This window comes from Gymnodraco acuticeps, unplaced genomic scaffold (assembly GCF_902827175.1).
Source record: "Gymnodraco acuticeps unplaced genomic scaffold, fGymAcu1.1, whole genome shotgun sequence".
Lineage (NCBI taxonomy): Eukaryota > Metazoa > Chordata > Actinopteri > Perciformes > Bathydraconidae > Gymnodraco > Gymnodraco acuticeps.
Window position 1 is genome coordinate 1 of NW_022990160.1, and position 8,942 is coordinate 8,942.

Consider the following 8,942-nt stretch of genomic DNA (forward strand, 5'->3'; position numbering starts at 1 on the left):
AGAGAGAGGCTCTCCAGAATTGACGTGGCAACCTACCGTGAAGTCAGAACCTCTGACTCTTGGACTTGTGATGTGAATCCTCCGGCCGTAACTCCAAATAAACCATCATGTGTTTGACATCAAAGCTACTGCTCCTACCGTGTCTCCTTCCTGAGTCGGTGACTCCCACTGCATAGCTACACAGAAGTTTCCTCTACAAGGGGGGCCAGGCTGTTGAGGGAGGCGAGTAGGGTGGAATTAAGGTGGTTGAGTTGTTCATCGGGTGAGCTGAGGTTCGAGTCCAGGGGGAGAGTAGAGGATAGCAGGTCGGAGAGGTGCTGGGGATCGACAGAGCGTAAATTACGGAAGGTGATGTTCCTGGATGGGGGGGGTGGCGGACGGGGGAGGCGATGGTGAACTGTATGAGTTTGTGGTCAGAGAGGGGAAAGAGGCAGGGGTGGAGGTCGAGTACTGGGAGGTTGGTGGAGCAGACAAGGTCAAGGATGTGTCCTTTATCATGGGTGGGGATGGTGACATATTGGGTAATTGAGAAATTGTCCAGAAGGGAGGAGAATTCAGAAGCGAGTTTGCAGGTGGGGGAGTCCATGTGGATGTTGAGGTCGCCGAGGAGTAACAGACGTGGGGAGAGGGATGAAGCAATGGTGAGGAGTTCAGTGAGATCAGAGAGGAAGGAGAGGTGTGGTTTGGGGGGGCGGTAAATGAGGATAACTGTCAGTGAGGGAGGGGCTTTGAAGGCGAGGAATTCGAAGGATGGTACTGAGGGGAGGGTGAGTTCTGTAGTCCGGATGTTGTGGTTGTATATGACAGCCAGCCCACCAATGGTGTAAATACAGCTTATCTACCAATTGGATCAAATATAAAAGTCAGCCGAATTAGTGTTGATACTGCAAGGAGACGTATTGTGTGAAAAGAAATGTAAGATGTTGTTTAATGGCTGATATATTTATGATCCACGTCACGTTTTCAGTTCCTCATGTTTGTCTAGAAGTCTTCTCATCAGGGCTCTATAAATACAGAACTACGGCAGATATGTAATATTTAATGCAGCCGAACCGTGTATTACAATGCCGTTATGTGATGACTTTCAAAGAGAAAAGCAAGCACACTCGGAATAAAGTATTATTTAAAAAAAAAAATGTTTTTGGTCTGTTTCCGGTATTTGTTAATGACGATGTGCTGTGAGATGTGAGACTGGAATTGCACAGGGGAAAATAACGTATCTTTAGATGCGGATTTTGTTAAACTAATACGTTTGCGCTGTGGATCAACACTATACATTGACGGGGAAGGGGGTAGCAATAAAGATAACACCATTAAACAGTTACACAACATAACAGAAATAATATCGATAGCAGCGTCCCTAGCAACCACCTTGGTAACAATGAAAACTTCCTGAAGTAATCTTCGTAATAACTAGCAAACTAAAGATCATGTACATCCACTGCACACAAAATCTGAAATAACAACTCATATTTCTCGCATCAAATGACATCAAAACGCATTTTAATGGCCAAACTAACTTTAAAATAGGCATTTTCCACCGAGAATAAAATGAAGCTCGGCCATGTTTTTTTTTTCTGCAGGGAGAAATTTGAAGATCACGTGACATAGACGCCAGCCATTGGAATGAATGGTGAAAAAAAACGGGGTTTGTCAAACAGAGCACATGGTGTAGTCCAAACGATAGCTGGGGATTCTGGGTAGTGTAGTGTCTTCTGCCATCCTTTACTAGTAGTGCAGATATCACTGTAAAATCAATCGACAGTAAGGGGAATACTTACTTCCGGGTGTACAATTCTCCGTTATCCAATGAGAATGGACGCTCACATTGCCTTTAAGGGCAGCCGACACAAACGAAAACGTCATTACCAGTAGAAATACATTGCTTTTAAAATCGTGCTGTGTAACACGAAAAAAAGGGGAAAATCGTGTTGGTGAACACGAATCAATAGATTAAAAATCGTGTTGGTGAACACGAAATGCCATGAGACTGGGTTGCCTCCAGTCTCGGTCCTCGAAGTGCATTTAGAGAAATTAGATGTCCTTCAACATGGCACGCTGAAATTCATTTCCGGGTCACTACCGGAGGACCGAGGAGTCGAGGAGGAGGATTTGATGAAATGAGAAACGGAGCATCAGACTTGTATCGGAGCAGCGAAGGAGTGATGAGGTATCTAGAGATCTGAGTCCAGAGGAGTGATGAGGTATCTAGAGATCTGAGTCCAGAGGAGGAGTGATGAGGTATCTAGAGATCTGAGTCCAGAGGAGGAGTGATGAGGTATCTAGAGATCTGAGTCCAGAGGAGGAGTGATGAGGTATCTAGAGATCTGAGTCCAGAGGAGTGATCAGGTATCTAGAGATCTGAGTCCAGAGGAGTGATGAGGTATCTAGAGATCTGAGTCCAGAGGAGTGATGAGGTATCTAGAGATCTGAGTCCAGAGGAGTGATGAGGTATCTAGATCTGAGTCCAGAGGAGTGATGAGGTATCTAGATCTGAGTCCAGAGGAGTGATGAGGTATCTAGAGATCTGAGTCCAGAGGAGTGATGAGGTATCTAGAGATCTGAGTCCAGAGGAGTGATGAGGTATCTAGAGATCTGAGTCCAGCGGGCTGCTTGTGTTTCGGTTCATCAGGACAACATATGAACAGCAGATCCTGTGTGAACGCTCTACGTTAGTCAGTGGACGTCCGACAACATGCACACTAACTTATATTGCAGCTATAGGCTATACTTTGGTTTAAATTGTGTGAATAAACTAGCTAGAGAGCTAAAGTTAATTACATTCATCCAATGTCAGAAGGATTACCCTTTAACAAACGTTGTAATGCTTTTCTTTAATTTCAATTTGAGTAAAACATTGCAGATATAACATTGTATTGTTTTCTTTTTACACTGACACAGATATAATGAAAAGACTACGTCAGTCGAAGCCCAGCTTTGGAGAGAGAGAGAGAGAGAGAGAGAGAGAGAGTAGAGAAGAAGAGAGAGAGAGAGAGGAGAGAGAGAGAGATAGAGCGAGAGAGGAGAGAGAGAGAGGAGAGAGATAATCTATCTCGATCTCTTGTCTCTCTCTCTATCTCTCTCTCTCTCTCTCTCTCTCTCTCTCTCTCTCTCTCTCTCTCTCTCTCCTCTCTCCTCTCTCTCTTCCTCTCTCTCTCTCTCAGCGCTAGATAGAGCTATCCTTATTTCCTTTGACTTTCATACCCCACCAATATTCTGTTATCTCCTTTAAGGAATGTGCTCCAGCACTTAAGGGTCAGTTTTATGGCCTGATGGGGGGGGTTTTACGACTGTGAGAACGCTGGCTTCTAAACACCACTGACAAGTGATTGAGTATTTCCAGTTGGGGGATATCTTCAGTGTTCCCAGGTGTTAACGCCCCATCCCCCAATATGCTCATTAACTCTCTGTAAACTAGTTAAAAGGTCTATCGAGAGATAGGCTGGTCAGAATTGACATGACAACCCACCGTGCAGTCAGAACCTTTTGCTGCTGTGGCCGTATCCTTGTAATAAACATCATTGTTTGACATCAAAGCTCCAACTCTCCTCGTGTCTCTCTGAGTCCTGACTCTCCATTGCTGCAGAAGTTTCCCTTACAGACAATAGGCATACTTTTTAAATAACATACATCTATTGCAGTTATGATGTCATAATAACATACAATTGTATAAAACACAATTTGCTTACATCTTTGTTCTCTTTTGAGAATCAAACAAAACAGATTTAAATAAAAAAGAATGCAAACAAACAAGTGAAATGAACTAAATGGCTGAATTGCTTTTAATTCACTGGCAGGAGCGACAAGTGAGGAGGAGGAGCAAACAGTGAACAACGAGGGAGAGATTGAACAAAGAGAGAGAGTAGAGGACAGAGAGACTAAAGAAGATGGAAGAGAGGCTGCAGGTTATGGAAAGGAGAGACGTGGAAAATGAATGTTGACAATGTGTTGTGATCCTTTTAGCCTCTTCTGCATGTCCAGATCATTAAATACGGTGGCCGGCAGGTGCAAACGCAGAACAACGGCCAAAAACGCATACATTAGCAGGAAACACCTGCAATGGGGCGTGGGGGTGGTGGCGAAGTCGATAGGGACTCGGCTTGGCAACTGGAAGCTCACCAGTTCAACTCCCGGCAAGACCAAGTGCTACCGAGGTGTCCCTGAGCAAGGCACCGTTCCCTACACTGCTCCCCGGGCGCCGTTCAAAATGGCAGCACACTGCTCCTAATACAGGATGGGTCAAATGCAGAGAAACAATTTCCCCACGGAGATTAATAAAGTATATCAAAATCAAAAAAATAAAATAAATAAAATCCTGAAATGAAAAACAAACAAACCCTGAAAACAAACGCAACAAAAAAACGCTGCACGATATGCAAAGTCCAAAGCACGTACAAAATAAAAACATTCCGGAAGTGCTCCAGGCCTCTAGGGGGCGCGCTACGTGGAACAGATTGATGTCTGACCAGACATAGAGAGAACGAACAAGAGTGATGCAAATTGAAGCCGGAGGAAACAAAGTTGATCGAAGTGGAAAAAGTCGATATATAGAAGGTACGTTTTGTTTTGATACAAAGAGCGTCATATTTACCCAGCTAGCGTTAGCTTGTTTGGTGAAAGAGCTTGCAAGTCAAGAGACAGCACTGTCTGTGCACCTAAATGTAACTCGTGACATCATATAGATATATTATAGGTGCAGAGAGGAGTTGGTTTATTGTGCCCCAATGTCAATCCTAATGTGAGAGTTAAAGGACGGTCAACAATATAATGTAACTTGGTCAGTTTGGATTTATCGTGGCATCTATTCTTAATTAAAGTGAATTTATTTTTATTTCAGTCAGTTTGCCAGGGTAAAATAAAACATTGTCAACATATTATTTTGTGCCACAAGAAGCAGAATGTTTTAACAGTACAGTAGTTTGAATATATTTGTTGTTTACCTTTATCAGACCTCTCAGGCACCCACAACCAGCGTCTGATTGGCTAAGACTAATTAAACATGTAATTATACCATGTAGGTTTGAGTTTGTGAACATGAAATCAATAAATACCTTTGTGTGCACTTATTTCCTGGGTAAAACTAGGATGGAGCACCAACCCCATTCCAGGAAGAGGTCCAGTCTGCCCCGGGTCAGAACCACTTCTATAGGTAAACGATGTTGACAGTTGCATCGTGACACAGTGGTTTGGTGTGTATCTTTATTTTACATGTGTTTGTTTGTATAGCCTCCAATCACAGTGGGTAACATTGACAGGAAGCAGAACAACTATACTTTCATACATTTCCAAATGACACCCACAACATCTGACATCTTAGTGAAGACGATACAAAAAACACCCACAGATATTTTTCAAAGATCAGATATTGTTTCTTGCATCCATTTCAAATGTTTACAAGGATTGTGCAGGAGTATGACAAAGTGCTGTTGTCAGTTTAGAACCCAATGTATTAAAAAAACCAGGAAGAAGATCGACATCCTTTTGTAAATATGACTGTCATGCATATATTATGTATTTGAAAGTAATGATTCAACTGTCTTCTCACTGCAGCAACTACACAAATGTGTATGCACTTCTCATTATTGATAGCCAGTCTGAGCCAGAAGACAAAATGGAGCAAAGGTATTCATTGTTACTTTTACCACTTAATTGTTCTATTCTATTCTGTAAATCTTATTATAGCTTCATCATTTAATATTATAATACATCACATTGTCTTTCCCAGCACAGAACACCTGACTGCGGAGGACATTGTTGCAGAACTCTCTGCAACAATAACAAATACATCTTGCAGCAGGTTCAATATGAATAGAGCCAATGTGTGGGATGGAGCAATCCGCGGCTTCAAAGGTGCCTCATTCGATCCCTCTCATGAGATGTCAGTTAAGTTCACTGATGATGAGGGACAAACAGAGGATGAGGGACACACTGAGCATGGAGTGGACACTGGTGGTCCCAAGCATGAGTTCCTGACCCTCCTTATGGAATGCCTGAGAATGAAGAAAACATCACGTCAGCAAATGTTTGTGCCCCATGGCGGTGTGACTTTCCCAGCCGCTCACTGTCTCAAAATCTGATTCTAAATGTATAATGTTCTCCATAAAGATAGAACTAATACACAATTATGAATGTATAATATAAGCTGTTTTGTGTATTTAATCATGCATTGGTCTACAATTTAATGATGGCTTCTACATATTTCACATAAACAGACAATGAAAAAACGTGTCCTTCATGCTGATAACTAGTGTATGCATCTGCCAATTAGTATTCTAAACAGAGCAGTGTGTTGAATCCTTATTTCTTGCATTTGAAACAGATACAATACAAAAAGCGAACTTACTGTTGTGTTCAACTTCTGCCACAAACGGTACATGTTTACCACAGGAGCCACAGAACACTTGAACTGTCCCCAGATGCTAGCCACAGAAAGGACACAACATGGCGGCCTGAAAAGACATACATTGATGGTAGTAAATCCATTTAATCAAGTCAATCAAAAACACATAGTCTAAATAGTGTTAGCTAAATAAATAGAAAGATACATCATGTTTATCGTTGAATCTGTGTTCTCTCTCTCTCCTTGAATGTCTTCTCTCTATTTGTTCTTGAGCGTGTCTAATGCACACTACTCTCCTGTCATTACTTTGTCCTTCTTCACATGTTGTCACTTCTCTCTCTCTCTTTCTCTCTCAATTCAATTCAATAGCTTTATTAGCATGACCATAGTTACAGGTAATTGCTAAAGCTCTGTATAGTTGCAACATCTATACACAAATACATACATATAAACAAACTGCTAAGAATTCAAATGTCCTTTTTCCGCGGTACTCACTATGGCCCGTGTTATTTGCCTGCACTTGATTTGTCATCTCTTTTAACAATGTTCTTCCCTCACTTTATCTTCTCTTCACGTGAAGCTCTCCTCAGCTGGTGTAGTAGTTAGGCACGCTAACGCTAGCTATATAAATATGACGCTCTATGTATCAAAACAAAACTTACCTTCTTATATCTTTCTCCACTTAAATGAACTTTCTTTCCTCTCGATTTCCATCACTCTCGTTCGTTCTCTCTATGTCTGGTCAGACATCAATCTGTTCCACGTAGCGCACCCCCTAGAGGCCTGGAGCACTTCCGGAATGTTTTTATTTTTGTATGTGTTTTGGGATTTGTACGAGCTTTGGACTTTGCATATCGTGCCGCGTTTTTTTGTTGTGTTTGTTTTCGGGGTTTGTGTGTTGTATTTAGCTTGCATCATTTCTGTAAATGCAGCGTTTTTCTGTTGTATTTGTTTTCAGGGTTTGTTTGTTTTTCATTTCATTATTTGCAGGTGTTTCCTGCTAATGTATGCGTTTTGGGCCGTTGTTCCGCGCTTGCACCTGCCGGCCACCGTATTAATAGTACCAATTAACTGATTCAAAATAATTGATGCTGCAGCCCACTGACATGGTTTGAAATCGATATATTATCCAATTTGTGACCCCCCACAGGACTTAAAAAGCCCCTAACTAGATCATGAAAATCCCAGAAATCTCGGGGGGGTATACCCCCAAACCCACCTAGCATGTTTGGACCTCGGTATTTAGGAAATCCTCGATACAGCCCTGGTCATAAGAACATCTCTGTCTCTGCTCTAGGGTTCCTGAGGGACAGAGTGGGCAGCTACGACGTGGCCTTCTACCTGGCAGGTATCCCCCCCATCGTTGGAGGGGCCATGCTGTGTCTGATATCCTGGGTGGAGGCCAGGCGCAAGAGGAGGGAGAAGGAGGAGGCCCTGAACAAAGAGCAGGATGTCACTATAGAAGCTGTTGTATCAAAATAAATAGAATAGGTCCAGATTTCTTCTATTTTGTGTTGGATGATTTGTTTTATTGATTGCTGATGGATGTATATATATATAGGGTTTATTCAACAGCAGTAAAGCATTAAGTTGCTAAATTAACGTACACTGAACTGTAAAACAACTTACCACTATTTAGGAAAGGCTCTGATCAAGAGGGTTGACTAGTATGACAGCAAAGAGGTGGAGGTTTTCCTTCTATAAACAGCTGTGGGCAGTGTGACGACCCCTCCACATCACGTGGGGTGCCGTGTGTTTGTGGTTTGTTCAGGTTGTTTCAAGTGCTGATGAGACCGCACCTGTGGGCGGATGCCTGTCTGATGAGCTACATCTGGTGAAGCGGGATAAAGGAGGAGCCCAGCCGGTTACGTGGTCTCACTCCTTTGGGCACTCTCTGCGCCAGCTTCAGGGACTTGTTGCTGGTGTTCATTTAGTGTTGTGTTGAAACAAATAAACTATATATTCTTACCTCTCGTCTCGCCTCCCTGTTTTATGATACAGCCCATGAGCCGGCTTGTAACATATGGGGGCTCGTTGCTTTGGACCTGGGAAACGTGTGCGAACTGGATGTCCGTTGTGGGGACGGATTGTGCGCAGCTGTTGTCACTGAGTGCAGCTGATTGTTTGGGAGTAGCCTGACGAGGGTAAGTGTTTCGTTGTGAACGACAGTAAGGGTGGCACACGGATTATTTTATTCACGGCAGTCACGTACCGTTGGTATTGTCCCTGTTAGGTTTCAGTACGGTCTCCCTTGGAGGTTGTAGGGGGGGCTATTAGTGTGGTGTGAAAGTGGTTAGAGCTATTAGCTCGGGAGCACTCCGAGGCTGCGGGTGGGGTTGCCGGTTTTTTCGGTCGCTTCGCCGAGCTTACGGTATTTAGTGCGTAAGTACCCGCCATAACTAGCACCTGAAGACTAGCGGGGAGTTTAGCTAGTTTCTGTGAGGCAAGGGCGCCGGAAGGGCCAATGGCCCCCCCGCTTTACGGCCCTGCCCCACATTTTCGCAGCAGCGGATGCCGCGGAACACTACACATCCCGTTTCAATAATTCCCCTCTACAGAACGCCATCTGATCTAGCTGTGTATATTTTGTTATTTTTGATTA

General features: G+C 43.2%; 1 long non-coding RNA gene across 1 annotated transcript; it reads right to left on the reverse strand.

Annotated features, from left to right (window-relative positions):
- Nucleotides 1-5,187: 5,187 nt before the first annotated feature.
- Nucleotides 5,188-7,073, reverse strand: LOC117546989. The gene is made up of 3 exons (XR_004569109.1): nt 7,003-7,073; nt 6,344-6,449; nt 5,188-5,990 (listed from the first exon to the last, which is right to left on the reverse strand). It is a non-coding gene; the product is annotated as an uncharacterized LOC117546989 (long non-coding RNA).
- Between the last annotated feature and the right edge of the window lie 1,869 nt (nt 7,074-8,942).